Source organism: Somniosus microcephalus, chromosome 17, assembly GCF_052327205.1.
Source record: "Somniosus microcephalus isolate GS21.2 chromosome 17, FLI_Smic_1.0, whole genome shotgun sequence".
NCBI lineage: Eukaryota > Metazoa > Chordata > Chondrichthyes > Squaliformes > Somniosidae > Somniosus > Somniosus microcephalus.
In genome coordinates, this window is record NC_141003.1 from 13,321,233 (window position 1) to 13,336,403 (window position 15,171).

The following is a 15,171-nucleotide window of genomic DNA, read 5'->3' on the forward strand; positions in this document are numbered from 1 at the left end:
CTATTATACTGCCCAGTCGCTTGTAACTGTCCAAAAATTAGGCTCTTTGTAGTGAATCAGGGAGCTACGTAATTCCCAGCATCTCTGGGCAGAGCCTGTCCCTGAACTGTTCCTCACGACCGCACTGCTTTCTGATGGATGCTAATCTCATTGCGCAGGTGTGGCTGCATTAGCTTATTAACCAGTTCTGCCTATTGCAGGCCTGTCCAGCTAATGATCTTAAATAGAAATGTGTGTACCGGCGTAGGGCTCGCATTATCAACCTTCACTGCGATGCTGCATAAAATGAGTCAGACTGTAATGTAGGGTTGGGATTATGGGGAGCTGGCCTGTGAAAAGTTAGCCCCGCGTTTTGATTACTCGAGGGATCTGCTCTCACGTCACCTCATCCCTGACGTAGCGATTAACCGGGAGTTTCCGTTAATTCTGACCTGAATCCTCTAACTGTGTCTTTCCATCTTTCCTTATTTAAAGACAAGCCACTGAACAGCTGTGACAGCTCCCTTGGGAGGGCAGGACTACACAAAGCAAACTTTCTTTGTCTGATATTTTTTGCTCTAAAGTAGCTTGATTTTATTGGGCACTGAGAAACTGCAGTTGCAGTGTTTTTAAACATCTACCTCATAACCTTGATTTGGAATCGTAGGAAGGTATGGGAGCAGAAGGGGTCTTGCGGTTGATGTGGCCGCTCCCATTTATGGAGAAACCCCCAGCTTGATTTTTAAAAAAAAATTAATTCTCGGGATGTGGGCGTCGCTGGCAATGCCAGCATTTATTGTCCATCCCTAGTTTCCCTTGAAAATGTGGTGGTGGGCCTTCTCCTTTGAGCCGCTGCAGTCCGTGTGGTGAAGGTACTCCTGCAGCGCTGTTCGGGAGAGAGTTCCAGGATTTTGACCCAGCGACGATGAAGGAACGGCCGATATATTTCCAAGTCAGGGTGGTGTGTGACTTTTCTTTTGACCAGCTAGGGGTGAAATTGAGGATGAGGATGAGGGGAAGGTGAAAGAGAAAATGTCACCCCAAGCTGGTTAAAATAAAACCGCATCATCTAGGCTAGTGCTGACTGTGAAACGCTTTGGGACGTCCTGAGATCCTGAAAGGCGCGATATAAAATGGGAGTCTTTCTCAAAAAAAAGGATGAAAGAGTACAAGAGCGAAGGAACTTGCTTCAGCTTCTCTCTACCATGTAATTTCTCGCTCAGGGTGATGAGATGATCAGGCAGCGCTACACCCCAGTGATTTATTTTTTAATCTCTTTAATCCTTTGTCTTTGCAAATGGGTGAGGGATCATTTCATACAAGTAGGTAAATGTCCTTTCAAGGAGCCTGCAGTACAGCCTTGGAAGCAGTTTAAAGTAAGAAGAGGTGATCAGCTGAGAGTTTGAAGAGCGAAGGCGCCATCTCTTTGCTGTGAATCCCATTGCCTCGTTCGTGGAAAATTATGGCCGTAGTTTCCTTGTGCTATAGGCTGGCATTGGTGCCAGCTCGGCTCAGTGGGTAGCACTCTTGCCTCCGAGTCAGAAGGTTGTGGGTTCAAAAACCCACAGCAGGATTTGAGCCCATAATCCAGGATGACACTGGGCGTTAAACCGAGGCCCCACCTGTGGTGGACGTACAAGATCCCATGGCACTATTTCAAGGAAGAGCAAGGGATGTCTCCTGGTATTCTGGGCGACATTCCTCCCAGCAAAGCAAATTACAGGAAACTTTTTTTATCTGGCACCGACGGGACCGGCGTGGTGCCGGTTTATCAAAAAGTCCGGATTACAGAGAGGTATACTTACCAAGGTACAAGAGCCCCGTACACGGCCACAGGTGCAGGAGCCCCGGTTACACGGCACTTGTGCAGGAGTCCCGGTTACACGGCCATAGATCCAGGAGTCCCTGTTGCACGGCCACAGATCCAGGAATCCCGGTTACACGGCCACTAATATTTAGTAAAACTTACCTGAACCTACTCCTGAATTTTGCCGGTTAAGAGAGGTTTCCGGATATTTAGGTGCCGGTTAAAAGAGAGTTTCCTGTACATGGTCATTTATCTCCTTGATGTTTGTGGGACCTTGCCTTGCGCAAATTAGCTCTTGTGTTTCCCTACATATTGGGGCAGAATTTGCACTCGGTGTGACGGCGTACCCCGAGTACACCGCCATACCGCCTTTGAAATAGACACCAAGTTCGGGATTTCCACATGTGCTAAATCCCGAACTTACGATCTGTCAAGTTCCGACTTGCCACATTATCCGCTCCGACTGTATTATCCTCATTGCTAATTGCCCAGCAATTACGCATGAAAATTTTACAGCTGGTGCAAACGGGTGCAGGAGCATGTTTGCACAGCGTAAGGAGACACCCATCATGATATAAAAAAATGTTAATCTGATGCTTTTTTTTGAATTACTATAAATATGTTTGCCCTTTACACTGAGCCTGCCTGAGGGATTAGCAAACCCCCAAGTTCAGTTGAATATTATCCGAATGTACATCTCTGCTTGAATATAGTAGGGAAACAGCCTGCCGTGTAGTGTGATTGCTTCTGGTCTATTGATAGTTTTCCCCAAAATTCATCTCTAATTCTAGGAATGTAAATCCAGACTAGGGTGAGTGAGAGACTGGGGCTGAATGAGAGACCTTCTGTTTGTTGATTGGAGCACCGACCCACGTGATCCCAGGCACGCTTATAAGAACATAAGAAATAGGAGCAGGAGTAGGCCAATCGGCCCCTCGAGCCTGCTCCGCCATTCAATAAGATCATGGCTGATCTGATCCTAACCGCCAAGCCACTATCACAGAACCATCTCCTGAATCTAACAGAATTAGACACACGAAATAGGAGCAGGATCAGGCTACACGGCCCCTGGGCCCGCTCCGCTCCCCACAGGGCCATGACCGATCCGAACCTAGACTCATGTCCAAATTCCTGCCCGCTCCCCATGTTCTTATGTTCTTAAGTTTTGAAATTGTGCGATAACTATAGATATGCAAATACTGGGACATCATTGCATCCCGGTCAATCGACGAAGCAGGCAGTGAGTTTTCTTAACACAGTACAAAAGATACAAGAATGGACGCCGTGGCCTGGCGTTTCCGCCCAGAGACACCTATAACCTGGGCGCGAGCCACTCGTGTGGTTTAAAAGGTCATGGAGTTTTGGGCGTGAGTGAGTAACGCGTGTAACTACAGTACGCACAAGTCTCTTCAATCTTTCACGCCCGTCCATCACACCTTCTGTCCAGAGGAATCTCCGCCCACAAAGCTGGCCACGCCCCCAACCCTCTCATACCCTCCAATTGTTTGTTCGGTGGGAGGGGCGCTCTCAACATCGAGACCAGATTTTCAGGCGCAGCAGAAAACAAAGTTATTTTTCTGGTCTTTTTAAGCGAGCGTTTATTTAAAAAAAAAAAAATGACCCTACCTGACCTCTGTATTTTCTGTCCCTTTGAATGCATTTTTATGGCATCGGCATCAGTCACATTAAAAATTGAAAAACTCCCCCCCCCCCCCCCCCCCCCATTGTCGGTTCTGAAATATGCAGTGCCTGATGGGCATGAATGGTGGTTGAATGAGTTGAAACTTAAATTTTAAGACTCAAAGAAGTAACATACTGGTTTGGGTTTGGAGTTTCCTTGGGCCCCAGTTGTTAGAATCATAGAATGGTTGCAGCACAGAAGGAGGCCATTCGGCCCGTCCAGCCTGTGCCGGCTCTCTGCTAGTCCCACTCCACCGACCTTTCCCCGTAGCCCTGCACATTTCTTTCCTTCAGGTACTTATCCAACTCCCTTTTGAAAGCCGTGATTTAATCTGCCTCCACCACCCTCTCGGGCAGCGCATTCCAGATCTAACCACTCACTGCGTAAAAAAGTTTTTTCTTACGTCGCCTTTGGTTCTTTTGCCAATCACCTTAAATCTGTGTCCTCTGGTTCTCGACCTGTCCGCCAATGAGAACAGTTTCTCTCTATCTACTCTGTCCAGACCCCTCATGATTTTGAACACCTCTATCAAATCTCCTCTTAACCTTCTCTGCTCCAAAGAGAACAACCCCAGCTTCTCCAGTCTATCCATGTAACTGAAGTCCCTCGTCCCTGGAATTATTCTCGTAAATCTTTTCTGCATCCGCTGATTTCGGCCCATTTATGTCCATTTTAAGTTGGGGCGTATTCTAATGAGATTGGGAGGATACTTGGACGTAACTTGACGTCGGCCAAATGAAAGTCCAAACGAGCATTTCCATTGCAGACTATTTAAATGCCAATCACTCTTTTGTTTCAGCTACCTTCAGCACACTTTGACAGCTGACTAAACTCTGCACACGAAGCGTGTAGGCCACGCTAGCTTTGTTCTTGCAATATTTCAATCACTCGAATCCCTAACTGCTTTGTGATCGCCTTCTTGTATGATCTGTCCCTAAACCCACAAGTAGGTCATTTGGTTTAACAACGCAATTGGAGTTTCAATCCTTAATTGGTTAATGTTTTTTCTGTGTGAGGTTGATAAAGCAGCTTGTACTCGTTTCCTTTGGCTCTGCTCACATTTCAGGATCTCTGCTCGTGCACAGACAGTGACTTACACTAGGAATCCAGCATTGGTGTGAAGTGGGTCCGGCTTCACGCCGACACTAAAGCAGTGTGTGAATCGGGTGTTACGGCCGGCACTGATTCTGAAGCGGTCTGTTTCACTCTGGATTCAGGTTGGGCGCTGGCTCTGGATTCAGGCTGGGCTCTGGAGTCGGGCCGGGCGCTGGCTCTGGATTCAGGCCGGGCTCTGGCTGTGGAGTCGGGCCGCACTCACACTATCGGCAGGACCTACACGAAGCCAGACCGATTCACGCCAACGCTGCAGCCAGGGGTTGCCAACACTCCAGGATTGGCCTGGAGTCTGCAGGAATTGAAGATTAATCTCCTGGACCCTGCTGCAAGCAACCAGGGAGAAAAGTCACAGTGTCATCATAACAATAGCTTCTTTTTTTCATTTTCGTTAACAAAAATATTGGCGATGGGGAAAAGGCTGTTTGAGGGACAGTCAAGAATCATCCAGTCAGAAAGTCCGTACGTTTTGGGCCTCCTGTATATTTCCAGCTTTTTCTGTTTTCTATTTCATATTTCAACGCTGGCAGCCTTTTCCTCCCTCTCCCTTGTCCTCAGGAGCACTGTGCTGGGGAGTCGAGTGCAGTGTGCGGTCAGCTGGCAAGTGCAATTAAAAGGGGTGTTCGTCTGAAGTAATTACAGGAGCACACACACTCCTACATCTCGCCCCTGGTCGTGATGATACGGATTAGAAATTCCATTTTTATCAATCTTTCAATTTTTGCATTCAGACCTTGCACTGCTGCATCCTCAGTTTCTACAGTATATTAATATCGGAGATCATTAGTAAAAGATCGTTCCCATTTTAGACAGTCAGTGATGAAACAGGGATGCAAAGGAATGATATAAACATACTATGTAAACATTTGAATCCTGCAACAACAACAACTTGCCTTTATACAGCACCTTTAACGTAGTGAAATGTCCCACAGCGCATCACCGAAGCGTTATCAGACAAAATTTGACACTGAGCCACAAGGCGATATTAGGACAGCTTGGTCAAAGAGGTAGGTTTTAAGGCGGAAAGAGAGGTAGAGAGGCGGAGAGGGTTGGGTGGGAATTCCGGAGCTTCAGGCCCAGGCAGCTGAAGGCACGGCCACCACTGGAGCGATTAACATCGGGGATCCGCAAGAGGCCAGAATTGGAGGAGCGCAGAGATCTCGGAGGCTTGTAGGGCTGGAGGAGGTTACAGAGACGGGGAGGGACAAGGCCATGGAGGGATTTGAAAACAAGAATGAGTATTTTACAGTTAGGATGTGGCTGGACCGGGAGTCAGTGTAGGTCAGTGAGCACAGGGGTGATGGGTGAACGGGACTTGGTGCGAGTTAGGACACGGGCAGCAGTTTTGGATGACCTCAAGTTTATGGAGGGTGAAAGATGGGAGGCCGGCCAGGAGTGTGTTGGAATAGTGAAGTCTAGAGGTAACAAAAACATGGATGAGGGTTTCAGCAGCTGTTGAGCTGAGGCAGGGGCGGAGACGGGCGATGTTATGGAGGTGGAAGTAGGTGGTTTTGCTGATGGAGTGGATATGTGGTCGAAAGTTCATCTCTGGGTCAAATACGACACCAGGGTTACGGACAGTCTGGTTCAGCCTCCGACAGTTACCAGGGAGAGGGAGGGAGTCAGTGACTAGGGGACAGAGTTTGTGGTGGGGACCAAAGACAATGGCTTAGGTCGCTCCAATATTTAGTTGGAGGAAGTCTCTGCTCATCCAGTACTGGATGTCGAGCAAGCAGTCTGACAATGTGGCGGGGTCGAGAGAGGTGGTGGAGAGATGAGGGTCGTCGGCATACCTGTGGAATCTGACGTTGATTCTGCCACAGATCAGTCTGTTACGTTTACTGTACATTGCAGCTTGCTGTACACCTGTCTTCTGTTCTTCCCGGATGTAACTTGTACACAGTACCAAAACTGAAATGAAGTGGCGACCCTGTCAAATGTGTGCAATCCTCCGTGTGTAAAACTATAATGGCCGAAATTTGCGTTTGGAGCTTCGGAGTCTTGGGGTCCTGGGCCTGTAGGCGTACGCCTGTGTATAGGCCCATGGATCCCAGGGGCGCGGGCGGTTCAGCCACGTGGGCCAGGCCAACCAATTAGAAAAGGGGATTCCATTTGCAAACGGAATCCCCATAGGCATATGAGGAATCCCCAATAAATAAATAATTAAAACAATTCTAATAAATAAATATTCCCATATTCAAAATTAATTAAAAGTCCCTTTGATTAAACATTTAAAATAAAAATGTAATTTTTTGAAAAATAGCAGGAACATTTTAATCTGGCCCAAAATTTACATGAACTAATTTTAAATGGTTTTTGTATGGTTTTAATCATTAAAAATTTTTTAACTTAACATTTATTTTAACCCTTGCGCTGGTGAACGTAGACCCTGTGCCTGCTTGTACCCGGCGTTAGGGTTTCGTGGGCATTCGCTGGGCAGTATCTCTGTGCCAGCGAGGTGTTTTTTTGGGGCGCGTGCGGACGATCCGTCGAGGAGAAACTTGACGGATCGCAAGTTCCGGGTTTTCGCGCCGGCGCAGCGCCTGGGGAAACCCGGAACTTGCGGGGCCTGTCCGAGGGCTTCCGACGGCGCGCGCTGTGTGCGTACGCCGTCTTCGGCCCCGCAAAAACCCGGGCCAGTGTAACTGAATCGACGGTGAACGTGGTTTCTGTGCACCTGTTTTATTGCTGGCGTCCCATGGCTGATGTGCGTTGTGCTGCTTTTATGTTCAAGGGGCAGCGATAGCTGGCCTGTGGGTGACCCTGGTAGCTCCCGTGCCAGAGTTCAGCGTGTCTTCAGACAGCGATTCTGCTCTACTGATAGTGCCATGGTCGCTTGATCTTCCTGATGCTGGTACAGTAAACTCTTGTTTAAACGACACTTAATCATCCGGAATTCTTTAATAACCGGCAAAATTGTATTCTGATTAATGCACATTCTAACTGCATGTTTAAATGGTGGGGAGTGACTTACCACTTGTTCCCGCCGTCGCTGTGGGCACTGCAATCTTCCCCGCACAGTATCAGCTGGCTGTCCAGCCAATGAGGAACCCAAAGGGAAGTTTGACTGTATATTTGTGGGGCCAGAATAAGCAGGTTCTGCTCCTTCGACTTTTACAAAACCAGCTTGTGCCATTGTCGCGCCATGTCCCACCTCCCCTCCCGAGTTCGGAACACCCCCACAGAATTACCACCTTCTGGCCTGAGGTTGGCCGATATATAAATTGCCTCGGTAGGTGTACCTCTCCGTTATCCGGAATTTTTAATCAACCGGCACCATTCCGGTCCCGTAGGTGCCGGATACGAAAGAGTTTGCTGTATTTTCCTGCCTGTTTGTAAAGTGATTACCGTACTAGGCAGTTAAACCAGATTAACAAACCAGGCACCAATCAGCAACTGGATTATGTGGTATTAAATCTCTCAAGTGACTTATTTCCATGCAGGGAATGCAAATTAATGGTGACCTATTTTGTGAATAATTGTTTTACTTACTAGAGTGAAGCCTGGTGCTTCCTTATTCTATTCTCAGAAATGCCAGCTCTGGCTTTTAAAGCTTCCTAAACCTTTCCGTTAAATACAAGCTGGTTATTTTCATTCTTTGTGATCCTGATCGTCTGCAGTTTAAAGTTAAGCTAGTTCATTTAATCAGAGCCCCTGATTTGGAAGGGGCCGTCGGACCGGAGTGGGGGCGTGGGTGGTGAGGTTTTTTTCTGCGTCTCGCCTGTGCTGCACTTGACTTGGGGAGGGTCCGATGTTGATACTGGGGGGCAAATTGGAAAGTTTTACTTTACTGTTTACTGTCTCAATATATTGAGCACAAAATGTCTTGACCACTTCACAAATCTTGACCAGGTTTGACCAAGATTGACGCTTCTGGACCCCAAACAGCTGCGGACTGCGGAAGGGGAGTTAGGGCAAGGAAGGAAGACAGCCTGACAACGTGCTTGGCAGTGAAATATATTTTTTAATTCGTTCTCTGGATGTGGGCGATCTTGGCAAAGTTGGCATTTATTGCCCATCGCTAGTTGCCCTGAGAAGGTTTGATACAACGGAGTGGCTTTGCTGGGCAACTCCAGAGGGCAGCTAAGATTCAACCATGCTGGTGTGGGACTGGAGTCACACATAGGCCAGACCGGGTAAGGACGGCAGATTTCCTTCCCTGAAGGACATTAGTAAACCAGTTGTTGTGTTTTTTTTTACAGAAACCAATAGCTTCGTGGTCACTTTTACTGATACCAGCTTTTTATTTCCAGATTTAAAACAAAAAACTGAATTGAAATTCTCAAACTGCCTTGGTGCGATCGGAACTCCTGCTCTCTGGATTGCGAGACCAGTAACAAGCACTCCACTACTGTACACTAAATTGCCTTTCTTTTCAAAGAAAAATGGTTAGGATTTACACGTTCTGTTTGTCTTTCTTGTTCATGAATCTACAGAGCTCGCCGTGTAAACCCGTTGGATTTCTGCTTGGGGAATTCAGGCATGTGGCTTGTGATTTTTTTTTCCCAGGTCTGGAACTATTTAGCGCTAGATTAGTTCATTAAGAGAAGTTTCGGCATGTTTGCAATCACACTGCAGTAGAGGATAATGGAGATGAAATGTTTACAGAGCTTTTTTTAAAAAAAAACAAGGTTCCAGATGCAACACTTACCCTTGTGTTTGTAGAGCTCAAATTCAGACCTAGTTAATTAAATGGCATTTACTGCGTTCTGTTAATCCTCAGGTCAATCATGGTGCGGCTTCTATGAATACAAAAAGGTTTACTTGTAGATCTTAACTCGGGGCTCAGTTGCATTTAAATGTGGTAAGTTTTAAAGGACATGTGTTCCAAAAATACAGGCTCTGCAAAAAGTTGAACTTTCTGCTGGGCTGGATCCTGGGCTGTATTTTTCTTCTTGCCGTCTTTTCTTTATCCTCTCCCCCCGCCCCCCCCCCCAATCGCCCACAGATCCAGATGTCAGTTCGAGTCCAAGGAGCAGAAATAAATGAAGACAGTGTACAATTTTCAGAGCCAGTCGTTTTGGCAGAGGGATCTATACGAAACATATGTCAGAAGAAATACGAGGAGCTAAATGTCTACAAAAACATCTGCACTAGATGGGCTACACCCTAGAATCCTCACGGAACGGAGCAAGGGAATAGATGAGGTTTTGATTAATATTTTTTGGGAGGTTCATACTGTACAGGAGCAGGGGAGAGGATAGGAGCGGTCCTGCTGTTGGAAAAGAGTCGCGAATTTGGAAATTCTTGACCAGCTAGCCTGGCAGGGAGAATGTTCCAGAATTTTTGCAGGATGGTCTTGATCATCTGTTTAATTTGAAGGTGAGTAGACGGATAATGTTGTGCCCCTGACCAGCTGAACATTCACCTTGGGCACCTAACCGCTTCAATAACCTACAGTCCCATCGTTTTACCTGTAACATCTCGCTAACAGAACCATGCGCCTTTTCTGAAAATGGACAACCCTTTGTAGCTGCCGGCAGCCTGCTGTGTCTGTCAGTAATTACCTCATTTAAAAATATTTTTCAATTTTGCCAGACTTTATAAGTGACTTCCTGTATCCTGCTTTGGTTTCCTTTCTAAAAGCTCGCCGGAGATTGTCGTTTCGCAGTTGTAGCTCCGAAGCATAACGTTGTTCCAGACCAGTTTGCGCTCGCAACTGCCATTTTCAGATTTTCTTCTTCCCATAACCAGTAACGCAGTCTTTCAAATTCCTCTAATAAAGAGTCTTGTGTACGGCTTTTGAAAATTGCATCAAGCTGTTCACTGGTTTAAAAAAAAATATCTGGCAGATTTACCCAAAGTGGAAGAGAGTCTCTCCTCGGAATCTGGTGTGGGCATGTGTGAGATCAGCCTGTGTAGCTTTCAATAAGGAAATACTGACGGTGGCTCCATTTACATTTCTAACTGCTTTACATTGACAAATAAAATGCGATGTTTGTTTTTAATTAAGTGCATTTGTGAGGGTAATACGTAATAGTTGCTGGATTCTCAACTCTGGCTTGGAGCTTCAACCAGTCATCGGAGAACTTTCACACCAGTCATCTAATTGATTGTCTATTTAATCATTTACTGTTTTGCCTGCTGCCCGTGTCCTAACTCGCACCAAGTCCCGTTCACCCATCACCTCGTGCTCACTGACCTACATTGGCTCCCGGTCCGGCAACACCAGTTTTAAAATTCTCATCCTTGTTTTCAAATCCCTCCATGGCCTCGCCCCTCCCTATTTCAGTAATCTCCTCCAGTCCTACAACCCTCTGAGATCTCTGCAATCCTCCTCCAGTTCTGGTCACATGCTCATCTCCGATTTTCTTCACTCCACCATCGGTGGCCGTGCCTTCAGCTGCCTCGGCCCTGAGCTCTTGAATTCCCTCCCTACCTCTCTACCTACCTGCTGTCCAGGATATCTACCCCGAGAGGTGCCGGGGGAAGGTCCTGAGAATCATTAAAGACGCGAGCCACCCCAGCCACAACCTCTTTGCCCTGCTTCCGTCCGGTAAGAGATACCGAAGCATACGGTCTCGTACCAGCAGGTTTCGAAACAGCTTCTACCCCCAGGCCATAAGACTCATGAACATATAATTTATTATTATTTATTACTGTTTTATTTATTACTGTATTTCTATTAGTATTTTATCATTGTTATGCCATATTTATTCCAATGTTGGGAGGACTCGTAAAAATCAACATTTCGTTGTGCAGTACACACGTCTGCTGTATATATGACAAATAAAAATTGAATTGAATTGAATACCTCTCCTCCTTTAAGTTGCTCTTAAAGCCTACATCTTTGTCCAAGGTTTTTGTCACCTATCCTAATATCTCCTTATGTGGCTCGATGTCAAATTTTGTTTGTTAACGCTCCTGTGAAGCGCTGTCAAAGTGTACTCCGTTAAAGGCGCTATATAAATGCAAGTTATTGTCTGTCTACACACCATTTCCTGATGGCGGTTTCTGCCAGTCTCAATCTGCTAACTGGTGCACAAAAGTTGAATGCTGTTCGACTACCCTTCTCGCTGGGGCAAAAGACACCGCTTGTGTTTAATATAGTGCCTGCTTACATCCTCGGGCAACCCAAAGCGCTTCACATCCAATGAATGACTCTTTGAAGTGCAGTCACTGTCACGTAGGCAAGTGAGCAAATAATTTTGCACACAGCAAGATCCCACAAACAGCAAATTAAATGTGTGCTCAGTTTATTTGTTTTTGGATGGCGTTGGTTGAGAGAGGAATGTTGACCAGGACACTGGATTTTATATATCTTTTTAAGCAGTCCCTCGGAACCGAGGATGACTACCACATTAGTCATCACATTAAAAATGAGTTCTCAGGTGACTGATGAGTCCAATGCGGGACCTACAGTCTCTGTCACAGGTGGGGCAGACAGTGGTTGAAGGGGCGGGTTGGTGGAGTGCTTGGGTTGACGTGCGCTCCTTCCGCTGTTTGCGCTTGGCTTCCACTTGCTCCCGGCGTAGAGACTCGGTGTTCGGCACCTTCCCAGATGCTTCTCCTCCACTTTGTGTGGTCTCGGGCCAGCAGGGATTCCCAGGTGTCAGTGGAGATGTTGCACTTTTTCAAGGAGGCTTTGAGGGTGTCCTTGAAGCGTTTCCTCTGCCCACCAGGGGATCTCTTGCCATGTCGGAACTCCGAGTAGAGCGCTTGTTTTGGGAGTCTCGTATCGGGCATGCGGACGATGTGACCCGTCCATTGGAGCTGATCGAGCGTGGTCAGAGCTTCGATGCTGGGGATGTTGGCCTGAGCGAGAACACTGACGTCGGTGCGCCTATCCTGCCAATGGATTTGCAGGATCTTGCGAAGGCAGTGTTGGTGGTACCTCTCCAGTGCTTTGAGGTGCCTGCTGTACATGGTCCATTATGTACATTATATATATAATATCGTAGTTAACAGCAGTCAACAGATTCAGAAGGGGTAGACCCTGTCTGACCAACCTCTAACTTCTTTGAGGCAATGGCATCCCAGATGGACTGTGGAAAACCTTACAACTGTATCTATACTTCCGAAAGGTCGTTGACAAAGTTCCTCATTAAAGAAAGAAGAACTTGCAATTCTGTAGCACATTTCACAACCTCAGGACGTCCCAAAGCGCTTTGCAGCCAATGAAGCACATTTGAAGTTGTAATGGAGGGAAAAGCAGCAGACATTTTGCGCACAGCAAGATCCCACGAACAGCAATGAGATAATGACCAGGTAAACAATTTCGGTGATGTTGGCTGCGGGATAAATGTTGGCCAGGAGGCCGGGGAGAACTCCCCTGCCATTATTTAAGCTCAAAGCTGTGAGGATTCAAGGTAAATCTTGAGAATGGATACGAAACTGGCTGAAAGGTAGAAAACAACGGGTTCTTTTGAGGGGTATTCTGTCAGGGTGCAAGTATTAAGTGGAGGTGCCCTAGGGATCACTGTTGGAGCCGTTATTGTTTCACAACCGCATCACTCGGTACTGCACCGAAGTGCGAGCCAAGATTATGTGCCCTTGAGTAGGATTTAAACCCACAACCTCTGACTCGGGTGAGAATGACATTAACTGAGCTAAGCTGATGAGACGTGTTTTACACTCTGCACTGTCTAGGTGACCTACTCTGGCTGGGAGATAACGGGTGGGGGCGACCCCTGTTCTGCTACTGCACGATTGGGCGGAATGTGTTTGGTGCAGCGTGATTGGGCGAAACTTCCTTTGGGAGGTAAGTTTTGCGCAAAGTTATTGGGATAACAAAAATTGAAAATAACCAATTGGAAAGCAAAATAAGAGGTGACCTGAATCTTGTCATTCATGTGGAAATGACTTATGAAGTAATACTGGGCGGCCTGCTGGTGGCGCTGTCCAGGGAGAGTATAAATACTCAGGCATGGGCCCAGCTTGTGCAGGACATTCTTCAACAGGAACTAGTGAAGGACACAACTAGATCTCCATGTTGTAAAACAGTTGATTAAAGCCTTGTTTAATACACCGACCAAGTGCCTGGTAGTTTTCTTATGTCAAGAGGCACTTAACCAATGGTGAGGAGGGAAAGGCACACACTTTGACAGTAGATGCTGGCCAGGGTTTTCTGCTTGTGTGCATGCCAGCCCTGCCATTTGTTTTTATCCCTCCTTCCACTCCCACCAACGCCTCCCAGTCCATTTCTGGAAAATTGCAGGCTGGGGTAGCACAGCAGCAGAAAACGTTCGGGTTCGCCGGTGTGCTCACGATGGACACTGCAGACAAGAGCTTCGCTCCCAGTGCAGCTACTTAAGGTAGGTGAGAGAAAGATGCTGAGCAAGTAGTGCAGGAGCTGGTTTTTAGGCACACGTGGACTTGGGGGGGGCCCATTCTGCCCGGGGCTGTGAACCGTTCCAGAGTTCAGCCAGCTTTCCGCCAGATCAGAACCTGGGAGGAATGGGCGATGGTCTGAATTTTACAAACAGATCTGACTTTTATTGTAAAAGTGATTATTGTTGTGCTGACAGGCTGTCTTCGATCCTTTGTGTTTTTATACTTTGCATTCTGAAAGTGAAATAATGCAGAGCGCAATTTGCATTAAAGGGGTGTAGTCTGTTGGGGTTAAGTGGCCATCACTATTCACATTCTACAATGGTCGCTTTTAAAATGTGACTTTAATGTTTAATCATTAACCGGTGTTGAATGGCGATGCTATAAACCCCAGGAGTTGTGCATTGTGTAACAATGGAAGGTGAGGGGAGATTGGAGAATGCCAGAATGGGGTGCATCGCATTACTTTTCTAAAGCTATTTTCTCTTTTAACCTATTCCTACAAGTATCTCCTACAATAATGTTTTTTTTAAATGGGCAATTTGTTTGCAAACAACAAGTTCCACATCAATATAAAGCTTTTGGTGTGAAGTAAAGCAGAGTGCTAAAATCCACACCCCTTGGATTAATCATTACTCTTCCTGCAATCTTTTTACAATCGGTGCTGCGTAGGGCTCCCATGGCCAAATAGCAGTTCCGACTTCAGGAGCTTAAAGATTCTGGAGCTGAACAAAACCGTATGTTTGAGATTTATAATAGAAATTGATCAGAATCCTTGTTCTCAGCCCTCCTTCATCGGAATGCCCTACATGGTGATTGGAAGGTAGATCTCGACGACCTTTAACCCCGAGTTGTGCATTGGCAGAATATCCAGTGACTCCTTATTGGCATTTCACCACTTTCATCTGTGTAATGGCGAACCCCAGCGTAGGGTTTTAGTTTGGTGATGGAATCTAATTTCTCAGCCACGAACAACAACGATTTGCATTTATATAGCGCCTTCAACGTAGTGGAACGTCCCAAGCCGCTTCACAGGAGTTTTAATAAACAAAATGATGACACCGAGCCACATAAGGAGATATTGGGACCGGTTTGGTCAAAAGGTAGGTTTTAAGGAGCGTTTTGAAGGAGGAGAGCGAGGCGGAGAGGTTTTGGGAGGGGAATTCCAGAGCTTAGGGCCTAGACGGCTGAAGGCACGGCCGCCATTGGTGGAGTGAAGGAAATGGGGGATGCGCAAGAAGCCAGAATTAGAGGGACAAACCATCGTGTTAACCTTTTAATGTGAAAATAGAGAGCTGTTTCACGCATGTGCTCAGAGGAA

The 15,171-nt window shown here is 46.7% G+C and overlaps 1 protein-coding gene across 8 annotated transcripts in view; it reads left to right on the plus strand.

Moving 5' to 3' along the window:
- The window catches only part of rassf8b (Ras association domain family member 8b), a 183,090-nt gene that overhangs the window by 140,942 nt on the left and 26,977 nt on the right, over positions 1-15,171 (plus strand). The window contains exons 3-4 of one of the 8 annotated variants that reach the window (XM_086009936.1): positions 8,433-8,716; positions 8,834-8,968. The exons of 4 other annotated variants lie outside the window; for them this stretch is intronic. The gene's annotated coding sequence lies outside the window, so the exon portion shown is untranslated. Of the gene's footprint in view, positions 1-7,314; positions 7,435-8,432; positions 8,717-8,833; positions 8,969-13,169; positions 13,282-15,171 lie in introns of those variants that run through there. 3 more of the 8 variants (XM_086009939.1, XM_086009935.1, XM_086009937.1) reach the window with 3 other exon arrangements.